The sequence below is a fragment of the Triturus cristatus genome, chromosome 12 (assembly GCF_964204655.1).
Source record: "Triturus cristatus chromosome 12, aTriCri1.1, whole genome shotgun sequence".
Taxonomy (NCBI): Eukaryota; Metazoa; Chordata; class Amphibia; order Caudata; family Salamandridae; genus Triturus; species Triturus cristatus.
The window spans coordinates 718,551,751-718,574,527 of NC_140595.1; the positions used below are offsets into that span (position 1 = coordinate 718,551,751).

The 22,777-nt window shown below is 32.5% G+C and overlaps 12 non-coding genes across 12 annotated transcripts; all 12 read left to right on the forward strand.

Annotated features, from left to right (window-relative positions):
• Positions 1-790: 790 nt before the first annotated feature.
• TRNAT-AGU (transfer RNA threonine (anticodon AGU)) lies at positions 791-864 on the forward strand. The gene has a single exon. It is a non-coding gene; the product is annotated as a tRNA-Thr (tRNA).
• A 436-nt stretch (positions 865-1,300) lies between these two features.
• On the forward strand, positions 1,301-1,373 carry TRNAT-CGU (transfer RNA threonine (anticodon CGU)). The gene has a single exon. It is a non-coding gene; the product is annotated as a tRNA-Thr (tRNA).
• A 432-nt stretch (positions 1,374-1,805) lies between these two features.
• On the forward strand, positions 1,806-1,879 carry TRNAT-AGU (transfer RNA threonine (anticodon AGU)). The gene has a single exon. It is a non-coding gene; the product is annotated as a tRNA-Thr (tRNA).
• Positions 1,880-3,327: 1,448 nt separating this feature from the next.
• Positions 3,328-3,400, forward strand: TRNAT-CGU (transfer RNA threonine (anticodon CGU)). Its single transcript has one exon. It is a non-coding gene; the product is annotated as a tRNA-Thr (tRNA).
• A 2,455-nt stretch (positions 3,401-5,855) lies between these two features.
• On the forward strand, positions 5,856-5,932 carry TRNAT-AGU (transfer RNA threonine (anticodon AGU)). Its single transcript has one exon. It is a non-coding gene; the product is annotated as a tRNA-Thr (tRNA).
• Positions 5,933-7,887: 1,955 nt separating this feature from the next.
• On the forward strand, positions 7,888-7,961 carry TRNAT-AGU (transfer RNA threonine (anticodon AGU)). Its single transcript has one exon. It is a non-coding gene; the product is annotated as a tRNA-Thr (tRNA).
• Positions 7,962-8,396: 435 nt separating this feature from the next.
• On the forward strand, positions 8,397-8,469 carry TRNAT-CGU (transfer RNA threonine (anticodon CGU)). Its single transcript has one exon. It is a non-coding gene; the product is annotated as a tRNA-Thr (tRNA).
• Positions 8,470-8,901: 432 nt separating this feature from the next.
• TRNAT-AGU (transfer RNA threonine (anticodon AGU)) lies at positions 8,902-8,975 on the forward strand. Its single transcript has one exon. It is a non-coding gene; the product is annotated as a tRNA-Thr (tRNA).
• Positions 8,976-9,410: 435 nt separating this feature from the next.
• On the forward strand, positions 9,411-9,483 carry TRNAT-CGU (transfer RNA threonine (anticodon CGU)). Its single transcript has one exon. It is a non-coding gene; the product is annotated as a tRNA-Thr (tRNA).
• Positions 9,484-14,976: 5,493 nt separating this feature from the next.
• TRNAT-AGU (transfer RNA threonine (anticodon AGU)) lies at positions 14,977-15,050 on the forward strand. The gene has a single exon. It is a non-coding gene; the product is annotated as a tRNA-Thr (tRNA).
• A 436-nt stretch (positions 15,051-15,486) lies between these two features.
• On the forward strand, positions 15,487-15,559 carry TRNAT-CGU (transfer RNA threonine (anticodon CGU)). The gene has a single exon. It is a non-coding gene; the product is annotated as a tRNA-Thr (tRNA).
• Positions 15,560-17,003: 1,444 nt separating this feature from the next.
• Positions 17,004-17,077, forward strand: TRNAT-AGU (transfer RNA threonine (anticodon AGU)). The gene has a single exon. It is a non-coding gene; the product is annotated as a tRNA-Thr (tRNA).
• The last annotated feature ends 5,700 nt before the right edge of the window (positions 17,078-22,777 follow it).

The window sequence follows — 22,777 nt, forward strand, 5'->3', positions numbered from 1 at the left end:
TGATCGCAAAATGAAAATTGTATATCAATGAGGAAGTCACAGATTAAATATAACCCTAAATTTGAGCAATATTGATATGTTTATGTAAAACCATTATTTGTAACTATTCAATATAGGGAATTGAGTTTAAAAAGAGTTTTTTTTAATACCACATAGTTATTCTTGTTTAGAGATTAGGAATCCTTTCTTTTATAACAATGGAATACATATAAAGAATCTTTATTGCAGGCACCGAATTCGATCGCCAATATTAAATTAATGATTCCTTCATTGTTACCACAGTAGGTGCTGTGGCTAAGTGGTTGAAGTGCCTGTCTCGTAAACAGGAAATCCTGAGTTCAAATCTCAACAGCACTTTATTATTGGCTCCCTACATGTAAGAATCATTTTCATCACGCAAATGTTGTATACTATTTAAAAAGAAAAGTCTTGTTCTGTGACCTTTAGAATGGTTCATCTTAAATTAAAATTTAAAAAAGTGGTTTTGTGAAGATTTTTAAAGTAATGCCTTGAATGAAAAAGGGAAAAGACAATGACAAAGAGCAAAATAGAGATAAAAGATCATTCTGGAGTTGAATTCAAGTAATGCATTCTTGAACAAGGCATAATTAAAAATTTTATGAATATGATAAGCAGTATATTAATGAGGTGTTTATGAATAAGATGAGTGTTATCATCTAAAGTGATTGAGTAGAGCATTGTATGAACTTAGAAAAGATTATGAAAGAGAAAAACTCAGGATTTTCTTGAAAACTATAAGGCAAACTGTCCCTTTAAGCATTTTCAAGAGGGGGCTGTGGCTTAGTTGGTTAAAGCGCCTGTCTAGTAAACAGGAGATCCTGAGTTCAAATCTCAGCAGCGCCTTCATTTTCTTATTCTTAAATAAAAAATTATTTTCATTTAGTCGTACTTTGATACAATTAAATTAGAAAAGTCTGATTCATCTTTCTGTTGAACAGATCATCTTAAACCTCATAAAAAATAAAAGTGTTCTCATGATTATAGTAGCAATACTGTGATCGCAAAATGAAAAAGGTATATCAATGAGGAAGTCACAGTTGAAATATTACCCTAAATTTGAGCAATATTGATGTTTTTATGTAAAACAATTATTTGTAACTATTCAATAAAGGGAATTGAGTTTAAAAATAGGTTTTTTTAATACCATATAGTTATTCTTGTTTAGAGATTAGGAATCCTTTCTTTTATAACAATGGAATACATATAAAGAATCTTTATTGCAGGCACCGAATTTGATCGCCAATATTAAATTAATGATTCCATCATTGTTACTACACAAGGTGCTGTGGCTAAGTGGTTAAAGTGCCTGTCTCGTAAACAGAAAATCCTGAGTTCAAATCTCAGCAGCACCTTATTATTGGCTCTTACATGTAAGAATAATTTTCATCACGCAAATGTTGAATACTATTTAAAAAGAAAAGTCTTGTTCTGTGACCTTTAGAATGGTTCATCTTAAATTGAAATTTAAAAAAGTGGTATTGTGAAGATTTTTAAAGTAATGTCTTGAATGAAAAAGGGAAAAGACAATGACAAAGAGCAAAATAGAGATAAAAGATCATTCTGGAGTTGAATTCAAGTAATGCATTCTTGAACAAGGCATAATTCAAAATTTTATGAATATGGTAAGCAGTATATTAATGAGGTGTTTATGAATAAGATGAGTGTTCTCATCTAAAGTGATTGAGTAGAGCATTGTATGAACTTAGAAAAGATTATGAAAGAGAAAAACTCAGGATTTTCTTGAAAACTATAAGGCAAACTGTCCATTTAAGCATTTTCAAGAGGGTGCTGTGGCTTAGTTGGTTAAAGCGCCTGTCTAGTAAACAGGAGATCCTGAGTTCAAATCTCAGCAGCGCCTTCATTTTCTTATTCTTAAATAAAAAATTATTTTCATTAAGTCGTACTTTGATACAATTAAATCAGAAAAGTCTGATTCATCTTTCTGTTGAACAGATCATCTTAAACCTAATAAAAAATAAAAGTGTTCTCATGATTATAGTAGCAATACTGTGATCGCAAAATGAAAAAGGTATATCAATGAGGAAGTCACAGTTGAAATATTACCCTAAATTTGAGCAATATTGATGTTTTTATGTAAAACAATTATTTGTAACTATTCAATAAAGGGAATTGAGTTTAAAAATAGTTTTTTTTAATACCATATAGTTATTCTTGTTTAGAGATTAGGAATCCTTTCTTTTATAACAATGGAATACATATAAAGAATCTTTATTGCAGGCACCGGATTCGATCGCCAATATTAAATTAATGATTCCTTCATTATTACTACAGTAGGTGCTGTGGCTAAGTGGTTAAAGTGCCTGTCTCGTAAACAGGAAATCCTGAGTTCAAATCTCAACAGCACTTTATTATTGGCTCCCTACATGTAAGAATCATTTTCATCACGCAAATGTTGAATACTATTTAAGAAAAGTCTTGTTCTGTGACCTTTAGAATGGTTCATCTTAAATTGAAATTTAAAAAAGTGGTATTGTGAAGATTTTTAAAGTAATGTCTTGAATGAAAAAGGGAAAAGACAACGACAAAGAGCAAAATAGAGATAAAAGATCATTCTGGAGTTGAATTCAAGTAATGCATTCTTGAACAAGGCATAATTCAAAATTTTATGAATATGGTAAGCAGTATATTAATGAGGTGTTTATGAATAAGATGAGTGTTCTCATCTAAAGTGATTGAGTAGAGCATTGTATGAACTTAGAAAAGATTATGAAAGAGAAAAACTCAGGATTTTCTTGAAAACTATAAGGCAAACTGTCCCTTAAAGCATTTTCAAGAGGGTACTGTGGCTTAGCTGGTAAAAGCGCCTGTCTAGTAAACAGGAGATCCTGAGCTCAAATCTCAGAAGTGCCTTCATTTTCTTATTCTTAAATAAAAAATTATTTTCATTAAGTCGTACTTTGATACAATTAAATTAGAAAAGTCTGATTCATCTTTCTGTTGAACAGATCATCTTAAACCTAATAAAAAATAAAAGTGTTCTCATGATTATAGTAGCAATACTGTGATTGCAAAATGAAAATGGTATATCAATGAGGAAGTCACAGATGAAATATATCACTAAATTTGAGCAATATTGATTTTTTTATGTAAAACAATTATTTGTAACTATTCAATATAGGGAATTGAGTTTAAAAAGAGTTTTTTTAAAACAACATAGTTATTCTTGTTTAGAGATTAGGAATCCTTTCTTTTATAACATTGGAATACATATAAAGAATCTTTATTGCAGGCACCGAATTTGATCGCCAATACTAAATTAATGATTCCTTAATTGTTACTACAGTAGGTGCTGTGGCTAAGTGGTTAAAGTGCCTGTCTCGTAAACAGGAAGTTCTGAGTTTAAATCTCAGCAGCACCTTATTATTGGCTCCTTACATGTAAGAATAATTTTCATCACGCAAATGTTGAATACTATTTAAAAAGAAAAGTCTTGTTCTGTGACCTTTAGAATGGTTCATCTTAAATTGAAATAAAAAAAGTGGTATTGTGAAGATTTTTAAAGTAATGCCTTAATTGAAAAAGGGAAAAGACAATGACAAAGAGCAAAATAGAGATAAAAGATCATTCTGGAGTTGAATTCAAGTAATGCATTCTTGAACAAGACATAATTCAAAATTCTATGAATATAGTAAGCAGTATATTAATGACGTGTTTATGAATAAGATGAGTGTTCTCGTCTAAAGTGATTGAGTAGAGCATTGTATGAACTTAGTGAAGATTATGAAAGTGAAAAACTCAGCATTTTCTTGAAAACTATAAGGCAAACTGTGACTTAATGCATTTTCAAGAGGGTCCTGTGGCTTAGCTGGTTAATGCGCCTGTCTAGTAAACAGGTGATCCTGAGTTCAAATCTCATCAGCGCCTTCTTTATCCTATTCTTAAATAAAAAACGTATTTTCATTAATTCGTACTTTGGTACAATTAAATTAGAAAAGTCTGATTCATCTTTCTGTTGAACAGATCATCTTAAACCTGATAAATAATCAGTGTTCTCATGATTATAGTAGCAATACTGTGATTTCAAAATGAAAATGGTATATAAATGAGGAAATCACAGATGAAATATAACCCTAAAGTTGAGCAATATTGATGTTTTTATGTAAAACAAATATTTGTAACTATTCAATATAGGGAATTGAGTTTAAAAAGAGTTTTTTTTAATACCACATAGTAATTTTTGTTTAGAGATTAGGAATCCTTTCTTTTATAACATTGGAATACATATAAAGAATCTTTAATGCAGGCACCGAATTCGATCGGCAATACTAAATTAATGATTCCTTCATTGTTACTACAGTAGGTGCTGTGGCTAAGTTGTTAAAGTCCCTGTCTCGTAAACAGGAAATCCAGAGTTCAAATCTCAGCAGCACCTTATTATTGGCTCATTACATGTAAGAATATTTTTCATCACACAAATGTTGAATACTATTTAAAAAGAAAAGTTCTGTGACCTTTAGAATGGTTCATCTTAAATTGAAAGAAAAAATGTGGTATTGTGAAGATTTTTAAAGTAATGCCTTGAATGAAAAAGGGAAAAGACAATGACAAAGAGCAAAATAGAGATAAAAGATCATTCTGGAGTTGAATTCAAGTAATGCATTCTTGAACAAGGCATAATTTAAAATTCTATGAATATGGTAAGCAGTATATTAATGATGTGTTTATGAATGAGATGACTGTTCTCATCTAAAGTGATTGAGTAGAGCATTGTATGAACTTAGAAAAGATTATGAAAGAGAAAAACTCAGGATTTTCTTGAAAACTATAAGGCAAACTGTCCCTTTAAGCATTTTCAAGAGGGTACTGTGGCTTAGTTGGTTAAAGCGCCTGTCTAGTAAACAAGAGATCCTGAGCTCAAATCTCAGAAGTGCCTTCATTTTCTTATTCTTAAATAAAAAATAATTTTCATTAAGTCGGACTTTGATACAATTAAATTAGAAAAGTCTGATTCATCTTTCTGTTTAACAGATCATCTTAAACCTGATAAAAAATAAAAGTGTTCTCATGATTATAGTAGCAATACTGTGATTGCAAAATGAAAATGGTATCTCAATGAAGAAGTCACAGATTAAATATAACCCTAAATTTGAGCAATATTGATTTGTTTATGTAAAACAATTATTTGTAACTATTCAATATAGGGAATTGAGTTTAAAAAGAGTTTTTTTTAATACCCCATAGTTATTCTTGTTTAGAGATTAGGAATCCTTTCTTTTATAACATTGGAATACATATAAAGAATCTTTATTGCAGGCACTGAATTCAATCGCCAATACTAAATTAATGATTCTTTCATTATTACTACACTAGGTGCTGTCGCTAAGTGGTTAAAGTGCCTGTCTCGTAAACATGAAATCCTGAGTTCAGATTTCAACAGCACCTTATTATTGGCTCCTTACATGTAAGAATAATTTTCATCACGCAAATGTTGAATACTATTTGAAAAGAAAAGTCTTGTTCTGTGACCTTTAGAATGGTTCATATTAAATTGAAATAAAAAAGTGGTATTGTGAAGATTTTTAAAGTAATGCCTTGAATGAAAAAAGGAAAAGACAATGACAAAGAGCAAAATAGAGATAAAAGATCATTCTGGAGTTGAATTCAAGTAATGCAATCTTGAACAAGGCATAATTCAAAATTCTATGAATATGGTAAGCAGTATATTAAAGAGGTGTTTATGAATAAGATGAGTGTTCTCATCTAAAGTGATTGAGTAGAGCATTGTATGAACTTAGAAGAGATTATGAAAGAGAAAAACTCAGGATTTTCTAGAAAACTATAAGGCAAACTGTCCCTTTAAGCATTTTCAAGAGGGTGCTGTGGCTTAGTTGGTTAAAGCGCCTGTCTAGTAAACAGGAGATCCTGAGTTCAAATCTCAGCAGCGCGTTCATTTTCTTATTCTTAAATAAAAAAATATTTTCATTAAGTCGTACTTTGATACAATTAAATTAGAAAAGTCTGATTCATCTTTCTGTTGAACAGATCATCTTAAACCTAATAAAAAATAAAAGTGTTCTCATGATTATAGTAGCAATACTGTGATCGCAAAATGAAAAAGGTATATCAATGAGGAAGTCACAGTTGAAATATTACCCTAAATTTGAGCAATATTGATGTTTTTATGTAAAACAATTATTTGTAACTATTCAATAAAGGGAATTGAGTTTAAAAAGAGTTTTTTTTAATACCATATAGTTATTCTTGTTTAGAGATTAGGAATCCTTTCTTTTATAACAATGGAATACATATAAAGAATCTTTATTGCAGGCACCGGATTCAATCGCCAATATTAAATTAATGATTCCTTCATTGTTACTACAGTAGGTGCTTTGGCTAAGTGGTTAAAGTGCCTGTCTCGTAAACAGGAAATCCTGAGTTCAAATCTCAACAGCACTTTATTATTGCCTCCCTACATGTAAGAATCATTTTCATCACGCAAATGTTGAATACTATTTAAAAAGAAATGTCTTGTTCTGTGACCTTTAGAATGGTTCATCTTGATTTGAAATTTAAAAAAGTGGTATTGTGAAGATTTTTAAAGTAATGTCTTGAATGAAAAAGGGAAAAGACAATGACAAAGAGCAAAATAGAGATAAAAGATCATTCTGGAGTTGAATTCAAGTAATGCATTCTTGAACAAGGCATAATTTAAAATTTTATGAATATGGTAAGCAGTATATTAATGAGGTGTTTATGAATAAGATGAGTGTTCTCATCTAAAGTGATTGAGTAGAGCATTGTATGAACTTAGAAAAGATTATGAAAGAGAAAAACTCAGGATTTTCTTGAAAACTATAAGGCAAACTGTCCCTTTAGGTATTTTCAAGAGGGTGCTGTGGCTTAGCTTGTTAAAGCACCTGTCTAGTAAACAGGAGATCCTGAGTTCAAATCTCAGCAGCGCCTTCATTTTCTTATTCTTAAATAAAAAATTATTTTCATTAAGTCGTACTTTGATAGAATTAAATTAGAAAAGTCTGATTCATCTTTCTGTTGAACAGATCATCTTAAACCTAATAAAAAATAAAAGTGTTCTCATGATTATAGTAGCAATACTGTGATCGCAAAATGAAAATTGTATATCAATGAGGAAGTCACAGATTAAATATAACCCTAAATTTGAGCAATATTGATATGTTTATGTAAAACAATTATTTGTAACTATTCAATATAGGGAATTGAGTTTAAAAAGAGTTTTTTTTAATACCACATAGTTATTCTTGTTTAGAGATTAGGAATCCTTTCTTTTATAACAATGGAATACATATAAAGAATCTTTATTGCAGGCACCGAATTCGATCGCCAATATTAAATTAATGATTCCTTCATTGTTACCACAGTAGGTGCTGTGGCTAAGTGGTTGAAGTGCCTGTCTCGTAAACAGGAAATCCTGAGTTCAAATCTCAACAGCACTTTATTATTGGCTCCCTACATGTAAGAATCATTTTCATCACGCAAATGTTGTATACTATTTAAAAAGAAAAGTCTTGTTCTGTGACCTTTAGAATGGTTCATCTTAAATTAAAATTTAAAAAAGTGGTTTTGTGAAGATTTTTAAAGTAATGCCTTGAATGAAAAAGGGAAAAGACAATGACAAAGAGCAAAATAGAGATAAAAGATCATTCTGGAGTTGAATTCAAGTAATGCATTCTTGAACAAGGCATAATTAAAAATTTTATGAATATGATAAGCAGTATATTAATGAGGTGTTTATGAATAAGATGAGTGTTATCATCTAAAGTGATTGAGTAGAGCATTGTATGAACTTAGAAAAGATTATGAAAGAGAAAAACTCAGGATTTTCTTGAAAACTATAAGGCAAACTGTCCCTTTAAGCATTTTCAAGAGGGTGCTGTGGCTTAGTTGGTTAAAGCGCCTGTCTAGTAAACAGGAGATCCTGAGTTCAAATCTCAGCAGCGCCTTCATTTTCTTATTCTTAAATAAAAAATTATTTTCATTTAGTCGTACTTTGATACAATTAAATTAGAAAAGTCTGATTCATCTTTCTGTTGAACAGATCATCTTAAACCTCATAAAAAATAAAAGTGTTCTCATGATTATAGTAGCAATACTGTGATCGCAAAATGAAAAAGGTATATCAATGAGGAAGTCACAGTTGAAATATTACCCTAAATTTGAGCAATATTGATGTTTTTATGTAAAACAATTATTTGTAACTATTCAATAAAGGGAATTGAGTTTAAAAATAGTTTTTTTAATACCATATAGTTATTCTTGTTTAGAGATTAGGAATCCTTTCTTTTATAACAATGGAATACATATAAAGAATCTTTATTGCAGGCACCGAATTTGATCGCCAATACTAAATTAATGATTCCATCATTGTTACTACACAAGGTGCTGTGGCTAAGTGGTTAAAGTGCCTGTCTCGTAAACAGAAAATCCTGAGTTCAAATCTCAGCAGCACCTTATTATTGGCTCTTACATGTAAGAATAATTTTCATCACGCAAATGTTGAATACTATTTAAAAAGAAAAGTCTTGTTCTGTGACCTTTAGAATGGTTCATCTTAAATTGAAATTTAAAAAAGTGGTATTGTGAAGATTTTTAAAGTAATGTCTTGAATGAAAAAGGGAAAAGACAATGACAAAGAGCAAAATAGAGATAAAAGATCATTCTGGAGTTGAATTCAAGTAATGCATTCTTGAACAAGGCATAATTCAAAATTTTATGAATATGGTAAGCAGTATATTAATGAGGTGTTTATGAATAAGATGAGTGTTCTCATCTAAAGTGATTGAGTAGAGCATTGTATGAACTTAGAAAAGATTATGAAAGAGAAAAACTCAGGATTTTCTTGAAAACTATAAGGCAAACTGTCCCTTTAAGCATTTTCAAGAGGGTGCTGTGGCTTAGTTGGTTAAAGCGCCTGTCTAGTAAACAGGAGATCCTGAGTTCAAATCTCAGCAGCGCCTTCATTTTCTTATTCTTAAATAAAAAATTATTTTCATTAAGTCGTACTTTGATACAATTAAATTAGAAAAGTCTGATTCATCTTTCTGTTGAACAGATCATCTTAAACCTAATAAAAAATAAAAGTGTTCTCATGATTATAGTAGCAATACTGTGATTGCAAAATGAAAATGGTATATCAATGAGGAAGTCACAGATGAAATATATCACTAAATTTGAGCAATATTGATTTTTTTATGTAAAACAATTATTTGTAACTATTCAATATAGGGAATTGAGTTTAAAAAGAGTTTTTTTAAAACAACATAGTTATTCTTGTTTAGAGATTAGGAATCCTTTCTTTTATAACATTGGAATACATATAAAGAATCTTTATTGCAGGCACCGAATTTGATCGCCAATACTAAATTAATGATTCCTTAATTGTTACTACAGTAGGTGCTGTGGCTAAGTGGTTAAAGTGCCTGTCTCGTAAACAGGAAGTTCTGAGTTTAAATCTCAGCAGCACCTTATTATTGGCTCCTTACATGTAAGAATAATTTTCATCACGCAAATGTTGAATACTATTTAAAAAGAAAAGTCTTGTTCTGTGACCTTTAGAATGGTTCATCTTAAATTGAAATAAAAAAAGTGGTATTGTGAAGATTTTTAAAGTAATGCCTTAATTGAAAAAGGGAAAAGACAATGACAAAGAGCAAAATAGAGATAAAAGATCATTCTGGAGTTGAATTCAAGTAATGCATTCTTGAACAAGACATAATTCAAAATTCTATGAATATAGTAAGCAGTATATTAATGACGTGTTTATGAATAAGATGAGTGTTCTCGTCTAAAGTGATTGAGTAGAGCATTGTATGAACTTAGTGAAGATTATGAAAGTGAAAAACTCAGCATTTTCTTGAAAACTATAAGGCAAACTGTGACTTAAAGCATTTTCAAGAGGGTCCTGTGGCTTAGCTGGTTAATGCGCCTGTCTAGTAAACAGGTGATCCTGAGTTCAAATCTCATCAGCGCCTTCTTTATCCTATTCTTAAATAAAAAACGTATTTTCATTAATTCGTACTTTGGTACAATTAAATTAGAAAAGTCTGATTCATCTTTCTGTTGAACAGATCATCTTAAACCTGATAAATAATCAGTGTTCTCATGATTATAGTAGCAATACTGTGATTTCAAAATGAAAATGGTATATAAATGAGGAAATCACAGATGAAATATAACCCTAAAGTTGAGCAATATTGATGTTTTTATGTAAAACAAATATTTGTAACTATTCAATATAGGGAATTGAGTTTAAAAAGAGTTTTTTTTAATACCACATAGTAATTTTTGTTTAGAGATTAGGAATCCTTTCTTTTATAACATTGGAATACATATAAAGAATCTTTAATGCAGGCACCGAATTCGATCGGCAATACTAAATTAATGATTCCTTCATTGTTACTACAGTAGGTGCTGTGGCTAAGTTGTTAAAGTCCCTGTCTCGTAAACAGGAAATCCAGAGTTCAAATCTCAGCAGCAACTTATTATTGGCTCATTACATGTAAGAATATTTTTCATCACACAAATGTTGAATACTATTTAAAAAGAAAAGTTCTGTGACCTTTAGAATGGTTCATCTTAAATTGAAAGAAAAAATGTGGTATTGTGAAGATTTTTAAAGTAATGCCTTGAATGAAAAAGGGAAAAGACAATGACAAAGAGCAAAATAGAGATAAAAGATCATTCTGGAGTTGAATTCAAGTAATCCATTCTTGAACAAGGCATAATTTAAAATTCTATGAATATGGTAAGCAGTATATTAATGATGTGTTTATGAATGAGATGACTGTTCTCATCTAAAGTGATTGAGTAGAGCATTGTATGAACTTAGAAAAGATTATGAAAGAGAAAAACTCAGGATTTTCTTGAAAACTATAAGGCAAACTGTCCCTTTAAGCATTTTCAAGAGGGTACTGTGGCTTAGTTGGTTAAAGCGCCTGTCTAGTAAACAGGAGATCCTGAGCTCAAATCTCAGAAGTGCCTTCATATTCTTAAATAAAAAATAATTTTCATTAAGTCGGACTTTGATACAATTAAATTAGAAAAGTCTGATTCATCTTTCTGTTTAACAGATCATCTTAAACCTGATAAAAAATCAGAGTGTTCTCATGATTATAGTAGCAATACTGTGATTGCAAAATGAAAATGGTATCTCAATGAAGAAGTCACAGATTAAATATAACCCTAAATTTGAGCAATATTGATTTGTTTATGTAAAACAATTATTTGTAACTATTCAATATAGGGAATTGAGATTAAAAAGAGTTTTTTTTAATACCCCATAGTTATTCTTGTTTAGAGATTAGGAATCCTTTCTTTTATAACATTGGAATACATATAAAGAATCTTTATTGCAGGCACCGAATTCAATCGCCAATACTAAATTAATGATTCCTTCATTATTACTACACTAGGTGCTGTCGCTAAGTGGTTAAAGTGCCTGTCTCGTAAACATGAAATCCTGAGTTCAGATTTCAACAGCACCTTATTATTGGCTCCTTACATGTAAGAATAATTTTCATCACGCAAATGTTGAATACTATTTGAAAAGAAAAGTCTTGTTCTGTGACCTTTAGAATGGTTCATATTAAATTGAAATAAAAAAGTGGTATTGTGAAGATTTTTAAAGTAATGCCTTGAATGAAAAAAGGAAAAGACAATGACAAAGAGCAAAATAGAGATAAAAGATCATTCTGGAGTTGAATTCAAGTAATGCAATCTTGAACAAGGCATAATTCAAAATTCTATGAATATGGTAAGCAGTATATTAAAGAGGTGTTTATGAATAAGATGAGTGTTCTCATCTAAAGTGATTGAGTAGAGCATTGTATGAACTTAGAAGAGATTATGAAAGAGAAAAAATCAGGATTTTCTTGAACACTATAAGGCAAACTGTCCCTTAAAGCATTTTCAAGAGGGTACTGTGGCTGAGCTGGTTAACGCGCCTGTCTAGTAAACAAGAGATCCTGAGCTCAAATCTCAGAAGTGCCTTCATTTTCTTATTCTTGAATAAAAAATAATTTTCATTAAGTCGGACTTTGATACAATTAAATTAGAAAAGTCTGATTCATCTTTCTGTTTAACAGATCATCTTAAACCTGATAAAAAATCACAGTGTTCTCATGATTATAGTAGCAATACTGTGATTGCAAAATGAAAATGGTATATCAATGAAGAAGTCACAGATTAAATATAACCCTAAATTTGAGCAATATTGATTTGTTTATGTAAAACAATTATTTGTAACTATTCAATATAGGGAATTGAGTTTAAAAAGAGTTTTTTTTAATACCACATAGTTATTCTTGTTTAGAGATTAGGAATCCTTTCTTTTATAACAATGGAATACATATAAAGAATCTTTATTGCAGGCACCGGATTCGATCGCCAATATTAAATTAATGATTCCTTCATTGTTACTACAGTAGGTGCTGTGGCTAAGTGGTTAAAGTGCCTGTCTCGTAAACAGGAAATCCTGAGTTCAAATCTCAACAGCACTTTATTATTGGCTCCCTACATGTAAGAATCATTTTCATCACGCAAATGTTGAATACTATTTAAAAAGAAAAGTCTTGTTCTGTGACCTTTAGAATGGTTCATCTTAAATTGAAATTTAAAAAAGTGGTATTGTGAAGATTTTTAAAGTAATGTCTTGAATGAAAAAGGGAAAAGACAATGACAAAGAGCAAAATAGAGATAAAAGATCATTCTGGAGTTGAATTCAAGTAATGCATTCTTGAACAAGGCATAATTCAAAATTTTATGAATATGGTAAGCAGTATATTAATGAGGTGTTTATGAATAAGATGAGTGTTCTCATCTAAAGTGATTGAGTAGCATTGTATGAACTTAGAAAAGATTATGAAAGAGAAAAACTCAGGATTTTCTTGAAAACTATAAGGCAAACTGTCCCTTAAAGCATTTTCAAGAGGGTACTGTGGCTTAGCTGGTTAAAGCGCCTGTCTAGTAAACAGGAGATCCTGAGCTCAAATCTCTGAAGTGCCTTCATTTTCTTATTCTTGAATAAAAAATTATTTTCATTAAGTCGTACTTTGATACAATTAAATTAGAAAAGTCTGATTCATCTTTCTGTTGAACAGATCATCTTAAACCTAATAAAAAATAAAAGTGTTCTCATGATTATAGTAGCAATACTGTGATTGCAAAATGAAAATGGTATATCAATGAGGAAGTCACAGATGAAATATATCACTAAATTTGAGCAATATTGATTTTTTTATGTAAAACAATTATTTGTAACTATTCAATATAGGGAATTGAGTTTAAAAAGAGTTTTTTTAATACAACATAGTTATTCTTGTTTAGAGATTAGGAATCCTTTCTTTTATAACATTGGAATACATATAAATAATCTTTATTGCAGGCACCGAATTTGATCGCCAATACTAAATTAATGATTCCTTAATTGTTACTACAGTAGGTGCTGTGGCTAAGTGGTTAAAGTGCCTTTCTCGTAAACAGGAAGTCCTGAGTTTAAATCTCAGCAGCACCTTATTATTGGCTCCTTACATGTAAGAATAATTTTCATCACGAAAATGTTGAATACTATTTAAAAAGAAAAGTCTTGTTCTGTGACCTTTAGAATGGTTCACCTTAAATTGAAATAAAAAAAGTGGTATTGTGAAGATTTTTAAAGTAATGCCTTAATTGAAAAAGGGAAAAGACAATGACAAAGAGCAAAATAGAGATAAAAGATCATTCTGGAGTTGAATTCAAGTAATGCATTCTTGAACAAGACATAATTCAAAATTCTATGAATATAGTAAGCAGTATATTAATGACGTGTTTATGAATAAGATGAGTGTTCTCGTCTAAAGTGATTGAGTAGAGCATTGTATGAACTTAGTGAAGATTATGAAAGTGAAAAACTCAGCATTTTCTTGAAAACTATAAGGCAAACTGTGACTTAAAGCTTTTTCAAGAGGGTCCTGTGGCTTAGCTGGTTAATGCGCCTGTCTAGTAAACAGGAGATCCTGAGTTCAAATCTCATCAGCGCCTTCTTTATCCTATTCTTAAATAAAAAACGTATTTTCATTAATTCGTACTTTGGTACAATTAAATTAGAAAAGTCTGATTCATCTTTCTGTTGAACAGATCATCTTAAACCTGTTAAATAATCAGTGTTCTCATGATTATAGTAGCAATACTGTGATTTCAAAATGAAAATGGTATATAAATGAGGAAATCACAGATGAAATATAACCCTAAAGTTGAGCAATATTGATGTTTTTATGTAAAACAAATATTTGTAACTATTCAATATAGGGAATTGAGTTTAAAAAGAGTTTTTTTTAATACCACATAGTAATTTTTGTTTAGAGATTAGGAATCCTTTCTTTTATAACATTGGAATACATATAAAGAATCTTTAATGCAGGCACCGAATTCGATCGGCAATACTAAATTATTGATTCCTTCATTGTTACTACAGTAGGTGCTGTGGCTAAGTGGTTGAAGTGCCTGTTTCGTAAACAGGAAATCCTGAGTTCAAATCTCAACAGCATTTTATTATTGGCTCCCTACATGTAAGAATCGTTTTCATCACGCAAATGTTGAATACTATTTAAAAAGAAAAGTCTTGTTCTGTGACCTTTAGAATGGTTCATCTTTAAATTGAAATTTAAAAAAGTGGTTTTGTGAAGATTTTTAAAGTAATGCCTTGAATGAAAAAGGGAAAAGACAATGACAAAGAGCAAAATAGAGATAAAAGATCATTCTGGAGTTGAATTCAAGTAATGCATTCTTGAACAAGGCATAATTAAAAATTTTATGAATATGATAAGCAGTATATTAATGAGGTGTTTATGAATAAGATGAGTGTTCTCATCTAAAGTGATTGAGTAGAGCATTGTATGAACTTAGAAAAGATTATGACAGAGAAAAACTCAGGATTTTCTTGAAAACTATAAGGCAAACTGTCCCTTTAAGCATTTTCAAGAGGGTGCTGTGGCTTAGTTGGTTAAAGCGCCTGTCTAGTAAACAGGAGATCCTGAGTTCAAATCTCAGCAGCGCCTTCATTTTCTTATTCTTGAATAAAAAATTATTTTCATTTAGTCGTACTTTGATACAATTAAATTAGAAAAATCTGATTCATCTTTCTGTTGAACAGATCATCTTAAACCTAATAAAAAATAAAAGTGTTCTCATGATTATAGTAGCAATACTGTGATCGCAAAATGAAAAAGGTATATCAATGAGGAAGTCACAGTTGAAATATTACCCTAAATTTGAGCAATATTGATGTTTTTATGTAAAACAATTATTTGTAACTATTCAATAAAGGGAATTGAGTTTAAAAATAGTTTTTTTTAATACCATATAGTTATTCTTGTTTAGAGATTAGGAATCCTTTCTTTTATAACAATGGAATACATATAAAGAATCTTTATTGCAGGCACCGAATTCGATCGCCAATACTAAATTAATGATTCCATCATTGTTACTACACAAGGTGCTGTGGCTAAGTGGTTAAAGTGCCTGTCTCGTAAACAGAAAATCCTGAGTTCAAATCTCAGCAGCACCTTATTATTGGTTCCTTACATGTAAGAATAATTTTCATCACGCAAATGTTGAATACTATTTAAAAAGAAAAGTCTTGTTCTGTGACCTTTAGAATGGTTCATCTTAAATTAAAATTTAAAAAAGTGGTATTGTGAAGATTTTTAAAGTAATGTCTTGAATGATAAAGGGAAAAGACAATGACAAAGAGCAAAATAGAGATAAAAGATCATTCTGGAGTTGAATTCAAGTAATGGATTCTTGAACAAGGCATAATTCAAAATTTTTATGAATATGGTAAGCAGTATATTAATGAGGTGTTTATGAATAAGAAGAGTGTTCTCATCTAAAGTGATTGAGTAGAGCATTGTATAAACTTAGAAAAGATTATGAAAGAGAAAACTCAGGATTTTCTTGAAAACTATAAGGCAAACTAGCCCTTTAAGTATTTTCAAGAGGGTGCTGTGGCTTAGCTGGTTAAAGCGCCAGTCTAGTAAACAGGAGATCCTGAGTTCAAATCTCAGCAGCGCCTTCATTTTCTTATTCTTAAATAAAAAATTATTTTCATTAAGTCATACTTTGATACAATTAAATTAGAAAAGTCTGATTCATCTTTCTGTTGAACAGATCATCTTAAACCTAATAAAAAATAAAAGTGGTCTCATGATTATAGTAGCAATGCTGTGATCGCAAAATGAAAAAGGTATATCAATGAGGAAGTCACAGTTGAAATATTACCCTAAATTTGAGCAATATTGATGTTTTTATGTAAAACAATTATTTGTAACTATTCAATATAGGGAATTCGTTTAAAAATAGTTTTTTTAATACCACATAGTTATTCTTGTTTAGATGTTAGGAATCCTTTCTTTTATAACATTGGAATACATATAAAGAATCTTTATTGCAGGCACCGAATTCGATCGCCAATACTAAATTAATGATTCCTTCATTGTTACTACGGTAGGTGCTGTGGCAAACTGGTTAAAGTGCCTGTCTCGTAAACAGGAAATACTGAGTTCAAATCTCAGCAGCACCTTATTATTGGCTCCCTACATGTAAGAATCATTTCATCACGCAAATGTTGAATACTATTTAAAAAGAAAAGTCTTGTTCTGTGACCTTTAGAATGGTTCATCTTAAATTGAAATAAAAAAAGTGGAATTGTGAAGATTTTTAAAGTAATGCCTTGAATGAAAAAGGTTAAAGACAATGACAAAGAGCAAAATAGAGATAAAAGATCATTCTGGAGTTGAATTCAAGTAATGCATTCTTGAACAAGGCATAATTCAAAATGTTATGAATATGGTAAGCAGTATATTAATGAGGTGTTTATGAATAAGATGAGTGTTCTCATCTAAAGTGATTGAGTAGAGCATTGTATAAACTTAGAAAAGATTATGAAAGAGAAAACTCAGGATTTTCTTGAAAACTATAAGGCAAACTATCCCTTTAAGTATTTTCAGGAGGGTGCTGTGGCTTAGCTGGTTATAGCGCCTGTCTAGTAATCAGGAGATCCTGAGTTCAAATCTCAGCGGCGCTTTCATTTTCTTATTCTTAAATAAAAAATTATTTTCATTAAGTCGTACTTTGATACAATTAAATTAGAAAAGTCTGATTCATCTTTCTGTTGAACAGATCATCTTAAACCTAATAAAAAATAAAAGTGTTCTCATGATTATAGTAGCAATACTGTGATCGCAAAATGAAAATTGTATATCAATGAGGAAGTCACAGATGAAACATTACCCTAAATTTGAGCAATATTGATGTTTTTATGTCAAACAAAATATTTGTAACTATTCCATATAGGGAATTGAGTTTAAAAATCGTTTTTTTTAATACCACATAGTTATTCTTGTTTAGAGATTAGGAATCCTTTCTTTTATAACATTGGAATACATATAAAGAATCTTTATTGCAGGCACCGAATTCGATCGCCAATACTAAATTAATGATTCCTTCATTGTTACTACAGTAGGTGCTGTGGCTAAGTGGTTAAACTATAAGAAAAGAACAGAAATGGGCGCACTCTGTGTTTTAAACAAAGTAGTTGAGTTGATCAGGTCGCAGGTGCAAAACGAGCATGTCCCCCTGGGTTGGGACTAATGAAAATAGGGTAAGCACACTCCTGGAAAGGGAGGGTGTCACTCGTTGCACTCATAAGAGAGAATCAATTCTCCTTGTCCAAAGATTTAGTTCCAAACACTGAAACGGTGATTCAAAGTCAATTAAATTTATTTATGAAGTTCATCCAAAGATGTAGAATTATCATCATTCTATCAATCTTGACTCATATATCAAATATTCAAATATTCATTGATCAAATGCCCAATGCATTTCGGGCCGTTCGAGCCCTTCATCAGGGGCGGCACTGTGGAGGAGACAAGGGAGCAGCACTCATTTATCACGTTATACATAGGTTTAAATATGCATGACAGATTAAAACATGACTTGTGTAACAAGGTGCGGTGAACAATAAAGTTATTTAAATCGAAAGTAAAAGAAACTGGTAGTGCTGGTGAACGTGTTCAAATAACAGCGGGTTTCCATTGTGTTGCAAACCACCGGGTGTGTTGGCGTTAGTGAATGAATTCAAATAGTACAGCTGGCTCTGAAACGCGTGGTGAGATTAAGGAGAGTCTTCATAACGAACAAACATGCTATGTTCGAAGGTGGGGATGCTAAATGGGTGTGAGTTACGGAGGTCATGGAGTGAATCTCCATTAAGTTACAGATCGTAGATCGCTAGGGTAAAAAGTGGGTTAGTAGGGAGCTTTCGTCAAGCAGTATCAGCGCGAATGGAAAAGCGTTCACTTACGTTCGAATCTTAGAATCAGAGTCCCATCATTTAGCAAGACGGCGCTCACGAGTGCTGCGGCAGTAGTGAGGTTAGTGAATCGTAATCATGTGATCAGGGCACGTGACCATTTAAAAGAGAGTAAATTGCACGTGTGCGTGAACTACGGCGGTGGTGGACATAGAAAACAGATTTGTAGTTCGTGAAACGGACGGAGGAAATTAAATCACCTGAGTGAGTAAGAGGAGTCCCTGGAAGTGCTGGGGAAATGTAAAAATAAGTGAACGAAGAGTGAGTGAGTAGTATGAAAACACAATATATCTCGTAGAGAGAAACTTGTAATGAGTAGAATTAAAAGGAAACCTTGTCACATTCAGAAAATTAAGAAGATGTAAAATAAGTGAACAGTGAATTCCAGAGGTACATTTTATATACAATCATCAGCTTATCAATGTAGGAGGTCAGATTACAAGTAACAGCCTAAATCATAACGTTCATTCAAACCCTTGGGCTGGGTGGAATTCAGTTTGTGGATCCAATAAATTTCTCTCTGTAACAGGAATCTGTTATTATCTCGTCCTTTCAATATAGGAACCTGTTCAAGGATCAGGAAACGGAGTTGACATATGTTGTGATGATGTTCTTTGAAGTGAGTCGCAATTGGTGATTTAGCCTGTTGCGTTCTTATGTTGCTTTTATGTTCGTTTATTCGAATGCGGATTTTTCTTTCGGTTTTGCCCACGTATGCAAGGCCACATGGGCATTTCAGTAGGTAAATGACATTTTGGCTGTTGCAGGTAGCAGTGACTCTGAGCTTAATGGGATAACCATGTAGTGGATGTTGGATTGTGGTTCCCTTAATGATGCAATTGCAGTTTCCACAATTGAGACAGGGTTGACTACCTTTGTAAGGACTTGTAGTATAATCCCGAGGTTTGGAAAGGATTTGTTTAAGATTGCGTGATCGTTGATACGCAAATCTAGGAGGTGTTTCAAAAATGTTGTTGAAGTCCGCCTCAGTGCTTAACATGGGCCAGTATCTCAATATAGTTTTTTTGATGGTAAAACTCTCGGTAGAGTATTTGGACACAAATGTCATTCTCTGTGGTGTAGACATCGGTCGTTTGGGTTGAAGAAGTGTTTGTCGGGAGAGTCTGTCTGTCTTCAGTACTGCTTTTTCCAGAATGTCACTCGGATATTTACGTTGTTTGAATTTAGAAATACACATGGTTTTACTTGACTCATACAGTTCATTGGTACTGGAAATCCTTTTTAGTCGAAGCAGTTGTGAATATGGCAGGTGATTTTTGAGTGATGGCTGGTGAAAACTGTGAAAGTGAAGAAGGTTATTGCGATCTGTTGGTTTTGTGTACACTTGAGTGGTAAGATTGCCTTGTTGAATGGTAACACGGGTGTCCAGGAGAGTTATAGATTCTGTATTAGTAAGATGAGTAAATTCAATGCGTTGGTCGATGGTATTAAGCGTGGTAATAAGAGATTCCAGTTGTTGAATTGGACCATTCCAAAAAAGAAAAATATCATCTATGTACCTTTTATAGAGGATCAGGTGTTCAGTCCAGTCGTTATTGGTTAAGATGTTGTCCAATTCGAATCTGTGCATGTAGAGATTTGCGTACGATGGGGCAGCGCAATTTCCCATGGAAGTGCCTGAGCATTGGATGTAGAAAGTGTTGGACCATTCGAAGTAGCTGTGATACAGAGTGAAGTGCATCAGTTCCATGAGGAACACTTTAAGATCATTAGGTTTATCTGTGTTGATCAAAAAAGATTCAATATCTTCAATCCCTTTGTCATGTGGAATGGAGGTGTAAAGTGATTTCACGTCGATTGTACATAAGATGGTATCTGTAGTTATCAATCCGCGGATGGATTCCAAGATGTTAAGAAAATCAGTAGTGTCCTTTATGTAGGTAGTCATGGATTGTACTGAAGCCTGGAGATGTTTATCTAAATATTTTCCGATAGGTTCATGGAGTGAATTGATGGTAGAAACAATGGGTCTGAACGGAGGTTTTGTGGCGTGCTTATGGATCTTAGGCAGCATGTAAATGTAGGGAGTAGATGGATTAGTTTTGATAAGATATTTTTTATCTTCTTCAGAAATAGTCCCTTGTTCAAGAGCGGTGTTGATGATGGTTTTGAGAATGTCAAGAAAGTTATTTGTGGGGTCCGTAGGTACGGGCATATATGTTTGTGCGTCCTTGACATGTTCATCCACACTTTCAACATAGAAGGTAGTATCCATGATTACTAGTGCCCCTCCTTTGTCAGCTTGACGTATGGTAATTTCAGACCTGTTGGCTAAAGTATTTAGAATTTGTTCTTCTTTTTTTGTGATGTTTTTGAATTTGTTTTTCTTGTGGTAACCAATTTTTTGGAGCTCTTTTAAGACGATTGTCTCGAAAGCGTCAAGTACTTTATGGCTGGTCGGTGCGTTGTAGGTGCTTTTATTCCGAAGTCCTAACAAGGTGTTTTGTCTTGGAATATCCGGCAATTTTAGTATGTTGTTAAAATAGTGTTTGAGTCTGAGTACACGCAAGAACTTAAAGAGGCTGATTTCAGTCTCCAATGCGTTTGAATGGTAGGTGGGAACGAAGGAAGTTCCTTTTTGTAGAGTCATAATTTCAAATTGGGTAAGATCATAGCTAGAGATGTTGATCACAAAATTTTCTGGCTGCGTGTATTCTTCGCTACCGATTTTGTGTGAGTTTTTCCTCCTGGATCTTCTAGTGGTCTGGTGCCTGCCCCTAAAAAATGCAGTTGTCTTGGTGCACTGGTGGTAGGTTCCTCATTGGCTGCTGATTGTAGATCTCCTGTTTCTGCTGGTCTTTCTTTTGGCTGTGAGGTTGAGAAAGTTCTGGGAGCCCTGTCCCTGGAAGAAGAATCATCAGAGGACGTTGCGTCTGTCTCAGATCTTTGTCCGTTCACTCCATGAACCTATCGGAAAATATTTAGATAAACATCTTCAGGCTTCAGTACAATCCATGACTACCTACATAAAGGACACTACTGATTTTCTTAACATCTTGGAATCCATCCGCAGATTGATAACTACAGATACCATCTTATGTACAATCGACGTGAAATCCCTTTACACCTCCATTCCACATGACAAAGGGATTGAAGCTATTGAATCTTTTTTGATCAACACAGATAAACCTAATGATCTTAAAGTGTTCCTCATGGAACTGATGCACTTCACTCTGTATCACAGCTACTTCGAATGGTCCAACACTTTCTACATCCAATGCTCAGGCACTTCCATGGGAAATTGCGCTGCCCCATCGTACGCAAATCTCTACATGCACAGATTCGAATTGGACAACATCTTAACCAATAACGACTGGACTGAACACCTGATCCTCTATAAAAGGTACATAGATGATATTTTTCTTTTGTGGAATGGTCCAATTCAACAACTGGAATCTCTTATTACCACGCTTAATACCATCGACCAATGCATTGAATTTACTCATCTTACTAATACAGAATCTATAACTTTCCTGGACACCCGTGTTACCATTCAACAAGGCAATCTTACCACTCAAGTGTACACAAAACCAACAGATCGCAATAACCTTCTTCACTTTCACAGTTTTCACCAGCCATCACTCAAAAATCACCTGCCATATTCACAACTGCTTCGACTAAAAAGGATTTCCAGTACCAATGAACTGTATGAGTCAAGTAAAACCATGTGTATTTCTAAATTCAAACAACGTAAATATCCGAGTGACATTCTGGAAAAAGCAGTACTGAAGACAGACAGACTCTCCCGACAAACACTTCTTCAACCCAAACGACCGATGTCTACACCACAGAGAATGACATTTGTGTCCAAATACTCTACCGAGAGTTTTACCATCAAAAAAACTATATTGAGATACTGGCCCATGTTAAGCACTGAGGCGGACTTCAACAACATTTTTGAAACACCTCCTAGATTTGCGTATCAACGATCACGCAATCTTAAACAAATCCTTTCCAAACCTCGGGATTCTACTACAAGTCCTTACAAAGGTACTCAACCCTGTCTCAATTGTGGAAACTGCAATTGCATCATTAAGGGAACCACAATCCAACATCCACTACATGGTTATCCCATTAAGCTCAGAGTCACTGCTACCTGCAACAGCCAAAATGTCATTTACCTACTGAAATGCCCATGTGGCCTTGCATACGTGGGCAAAACCGAAAGAAAAATCCGCATTCGAATAAACGAACATAAAAGCAACATAAGAACGCAACAGGCTAAATCACCAATTGCGACTCACTTCAAAGAACATCATCACAACATATGTCAACTCCGTTTCCTGATCCTTGAACAGGTTCCTATATTGAAAGGACGAGATAATAACAGATTCCTGTTACAGAGAGAAATTTATTGGATCCACAAACTGAATTCCACCCAGCCCAAGGGTT